Source organism: Dipodomys spectabilis, unplaced genomic scaffold, assembly GCF_019054845.1.
Source record: "Dipodomys spectabilis isolate Male_0828 unplaced genomic scaffold, ASM1905484v1 ptg000451l, whole genome shotgun sequence".
Lineage (NCBI taxonomy): Eukaryota > Metazoa > Chordata > Mammalia > Rodentia > Heteromyidae > Dipodomys > Dipodomys spectabilis.
Genome location: NW_024871128.1, coordinates 731,919 through 737,310, shown reverse-complemented (window position 1 = coordinate 737,310; position 5,392 = coordinate 731,919). Strand labels below are relative to the sequence as shown.

At 39.1% G+C, this 5,392-nt stretch overlaps 1 non-coding gene across 1 annotated transcript; it reads right to left on the bottom strand.

The window, feature by feature from the left end:
- Nucleotides 1-4,551: 4,551 nt before the first annotated feature.
- On the bottom strand, nucleotides 4,552-4,658 carry LOC122098025. Its single transcript, XR_006145646.1, has one exon. It is a non-coding gene; the product is annotated as a U6 spliceosomal RNA (small nuclear RNA).
- Nucleotides 4,659-5,392: the final 734 nt, after the last annotated feature.

Below are 5,392 nucleotides of genomic sequence, written 5' to 3'. Positions count from 1 at the left end.
TGTGGCCTACACTGCCAAGGCCAGACCCATGCTTGCTTTGGATCCTATTGAGGGTAGGGGATGAGGCCATTGCTGCCAAACGGAGCATCCCCGGAATGGCACCCAGAGCTGTATGCATGTGGACCAGAAGGACATTGGAGGAGGCTATACAGCAAAGCCAAAGGGGCTTTGGGCCTCCAGTGCTGCAGCTGGTGCACTGCAAGTCCAGGCTCCTCTGGCACTGATGGGCATATGCAAGGATGGCTCCATACCTGAGACCACAAGCAACAGAAAATGGAGGTCTATGGGGATGCTGAAGGGGCTCCAGGGTGCTGAGCTGTCACAGCTGTCACAAGCCCGCTAGCAGAGGGGTCAGCACACGACTCTAGTCTCCAGAATGCCCTAAAGTCTGAACCAAGGCTGGGCTGCCTGGCCCCAAGGGGGTGAACTGTCCACCAAGCCTTCCTTCTCCTGTGGACTGTGCAGTGTACAAACATGATGTCCTCCACCCTACACCCATGGGGGCAGGCAGTGACCCCAGAACAGTCTCACTGGGATGGCACTTGAACCCAGGACCACCACAGACCAGTACCATCACAGCTGACAGAGGAGAGGGCAGCAGTGGCTCAACTTCAGCCTCATGGCTGCCAGCTCCTGGGTGAAATTGAGCTAGTGAGACTGGGAAGGGAGGTGGGCAGGGTAGGCAGGGCTCATCTGGCAATGCTGGGTACCATGCACACACAATCCCTTCACTGCACATCCACCACAAGGGAGGGGGCCCCACCTGAGGACGCACCACACCCACAAACACTACAGAAGTGGAGGTTCATGTGGTAACATTGAAAGGGCTCCAGGGTACAGTCTTGCTGCTGTATTGAACAACTGGCAAAAAAAAAAAAAGGAAAAATGACCACTAAAACTTTTCATCAATGATAACCTATTATACTTTAAAAACAGTTTTACTTTCCTCTTGTCCTATATTTTTGCATGGGTCCCTCTGAATTAACCAGAAATCTCCAGGATTTCTTCATGCACAGTAATACAAATAAATATAGCTTCTATTCTTTTTTGAATTAAGGGAGGTTGCATTTAGTTCTTTCCCATGTTTGATTCATGAAAAAGAAATCCTGAAGTGTATCTGTAAAACACAAAGCTCGAGTTACCCAAAGAGAAATAATCACATGATTAGTGGGTCAGATGATATTTCATCTTTGCATTTCTTTAGAAAACTGCATACTACTTTCTACAACGAGAATATTAACCTGTATTTTGACCAAGAGAGTACAAAATTTCCTTTTCTCCACACTCTCACAACATTATTACCTTCTGAGTTTTTTAAAGGGCAGGTTTTTACTATGAGCAGTACCCCAGACTGGCCTTAGAATCAAATCCTCTTACTCCAACCCCCTAAATGCTTGGAATTACAAGCCTTTACCACCACACCTGGCTCCTTTGATTTTTTTGATAAGAGTTATAATAATTATGAAGTAGTATCATAGTAATTTTGAGTTGCATTTCTCTAATGATGTCTGTTCAGAAAGCATTAAGCCAGCATAGAAGTGGTATTACACACAACTTTGTGATTTTCAGGGCTTTTTGGAAAGCATGTCTATTCAGAACTTTTGTCCATTTTAAATCAAGTTTCTTATTTATCTCATCTTTAATGTCTCTATACAAAATCAATACTTAATTCAATGTAGTAGAAAGGAAAAATTAAACAACGCCTAACATTTTTCAATTTTCAATAAAATGATATTGCTTAAATCATTTTCTGTTTATGCTTGAGACTATATAACTCAATTTGGGTAGACCTTTTACAAAACTGTATGTACTTTATTTATTTTATGTTGATTGCTCTTTCCAAACCCTGCATGTCTAATTTTGGTTCTTTCAGTCTCATGTAGTTGATTTCAAACTGAAGAATAAATGGAAGGAAACAAACAAAAAAATAGAGTTCCTCTCATCTGAAGATGCCTCTACAAGAATGAGGAAAGAGTTCATCCTGCTAAGGATCTATGATAGGATTTCAAAAAGATAGTTCATTCTTCTAGGTTTTCCCTATCTTTGTGATGTACCTTAAATTATGTAAACCAAAATATACTGTTCAGATACGATTACGTTTTATCAGTTTTGTACATTTTCATATGGACTTCACATCCGTCTACAACATTCCTTCTTTATAATATCCCTGATATTTTTACACTATCAAAACATAAGATAACCATTTTGATTTACAGCATGAGAAGTTATCCACCTGGGTTCCTTGGAAACCGAGCATTGTCAATAGGTAACATTACTTCTGGTTGCTCACTACATGTAATGGTTTCTGTAATACATTTTATTTAGTATTTAAAAAACTGTTGGCTAAACTCAAAGCTCATTCATAGAAGTTTATGTTAAATTTTTCACAAGTTTTATTTCTCTTAATTCTTAAGATAACATTTGCTATAATGCTAATGCTATTACCATTTTAGTGCTGGGAAAATTGTAATTAAAGACACTAAGTGAATGGCCCAAAGACACACAGTGAGGAAGGAAATGAATCAAAGTTTCCAAAAATCTTTCAGCAATTACAGAAAAGGTAGGTAAAATCTCACCATTCTCTTACACTCTAAATTCAATATTCATATTGCCCAAGAAATAATAGCATAGCAATTATTCCCCATGATGATTTTTTCTGTCACAATTTGACTTCAGCACAGACTGTGTTGGCGACATTGCATTATCATGTACATAATTGAGCTTATAAATTGATTTTCAAAGACAGCCAAATTTCTTCTGTCCTACACTTCCATTTTTCTTTTAAAAAAGTACCAAAACTTTTAAATATCATCACTTTCTGTCTTTTTTTTTTTTTTTGAGTCCAGTAGTGGGGCCTGAACTCTGGGCCTGAGCGCTGTCCCTCAGCTCTTCAGCTCAAGGTTAGCGCTCTACCACTTGAGTCACAGCGCCACTTATGGCTTTTTTCTTTTTGCTTATGTGGTGCTGAGGAATCGAACCCAGGGCCTCGAGCATGCAAGGCAAGCGCTCTACCACTGAGCCACCTTCCCAGCCCCCACTTTCTGTCTTTTAAGAATCCAAAAGAGAAATAAATTTACATTTAATTTAATAAATTCACATTTACTTTTAAAGCAAAGTGCTTTAAAAGTAGGAGATGATAATAACAGGCCCCCATGAAGTAAATTTTCTTCTACTTTTAAAATTATTCTGACAGCCTTGTGCTGGTTGGTCACACCTGTAATCTTGTCTACTTGAGATATCTACTCAGGAGGCTGAGATCTGTGGAGAACAATTGGAAGCCAATCAGGGCAAAAAAATATTTGAGATTATTTTTCAAAAATTTTAATGAACTAGCAAAGAGCCAGGAGTGGAGATGTAGCTCATATAATAGCTCACCAATCTAGAGAGGAAAGGCCTAGCAAGACCTTGAAGCCCTGAATTCAAATTCTGATCACACCAACACGTGTGCACTCATGCACAAACACACAGATTTATTCATAATACCTTCATGTCAGTGTTTTGCATTAATTTATTTGTTAACGATATTATATGGGTAAAATAAGGGAAATGAACTCTTCAATCTCAGAACATTTTTATACATTTTTTTATTTTAAAAATACTGCACAGAGGGGTTACATTTACATGAGCAAGGTAATGAGTGCATTTCTTAACAAGCATTGTTACCTCCTCCTTTGTTTTTCCCCCACCATCCCTTCTCTCCCACCTCCACAAGTACACTCCACTCCTCCTCTCCCCCTCCCCCTGCCTAAATTGTACAATTCATTTTTCAACATAGTGTCTTGTGCATCTCAATGTTACCAGGGGTCAAACCGTATCCCTATTTAAGCATTTTGTTTTTTCCTTCCCCTCCCCAAATTAAAGAAACATATATACAAGATGTAGGCGCACCAACTTCAAATATAGTGAAAAAAGGGGTTATAGCATGGTTGAGGAACATATAAAGAAACAAAAAAATCACATCATATAGTATTTGTATGTTAGAAATAATAACAAGATAGAACCACTTGTGTCCCTATCTTGGGGTTCATTTAGTTTAACATCATCTTATCTGGTCAAATGCACATAGATTTTGACATTTTATGATAATCCGGGACATATATTAGTTATTGAAAATAAGAGAAACCATGGGACCTATGTTTCTTTGGAGTTGGCTTATTTCACTTAATAAATTTTTTTCCAAGTCTTTCCATTTCCAAACAAATTGAGCGATATCATTCTTTCTGATGGAGGCATAGAATGCAATTGTATATATTTACCACGTTTTCTTGATCCATTCATCTACTGAGGGGCATAGGGGTTGGTTCCATATCTTAGCTATGGTAAATAATGCTGCAATAAACATAGTTGTGCTGGTAGTTTTAGTATGGTCTTGTTTGTGATCCTTTGGGTAAATGAACAAAAGTGGGGTTGCTGGGTCATAGGGGAGCTTTATGTGGAGTCTTTTGAGGAAACTCCATACTGTTTTCCAAAGTGGTTGAACACGTTTACACTCCCACCAAAAATGGAGTAGGGTTCGCTTGTGGCCACATCCCCTCCAGCATCTGTTGTTGTATAAATATGGATTGCCTCATGAATTTGTGAGTCATCCTTGTTCAGGGGCCATGCTAATCTTCTCTGTATCATTTCAATGTTAGTGAATGGGCTACCAGATTAAGCACAGAACATGTTTTTTTTTGGGGGGGGGGGTCCGGTCGTGGGGCCTGTACTCTGGGCCTGGGCGCTGTCCCTCAGCTCTTCAGTTCAAGGCTAGCAATAGCTCTACCACTTGAGCCATAGCGCCACTTCCAGCTTTTTTCTTTTTGTTTATGTGCTGCTGAGAAATTGAACCCAGGGACTCAGGCATGCAAGGCAAGCACTCTACCACTGAGCCACCTTCCCAGCCCCAGAACATTTTTTATATAGAAAGTGTAATTGATTTTCTTAAACTAGACAATTCCACAAAAAGTAAGTTCAAAAGAATTGTCATGAAATTTTAGAATCATGCATTTCTTACATAAGCACACATTTTTGATGTTGGCATCATTTGTGGAGGGGAAGGGAAAAATATTTAAATAGGAATACAGGAAGACCAATTGTAGCAACGAAAGGAACTTTACAACTTTGGCATCTCTACTATGCCATACCTGCAGATTGTAATTTGATTGCTTATTTTGAGGTAGTATCACTATGCTGGGCCTGCTTGGACTGTAGTCCTCCAAACACAAGCAAAACACATTGCACCCAGCAAATGGTTAGAGTTTCTGAAAAGTCTTTTTTTGTCTGGGCTTGCCTGGAAATGCAATACTCTAATCTCTGTTTTCTAAGTAGATAATATTACAGGATTGAGCCACTTTATCCAATAAAAGTAAACAATTTCAAGATATCTTGATATTGCCTATATTTGTGCTTAACA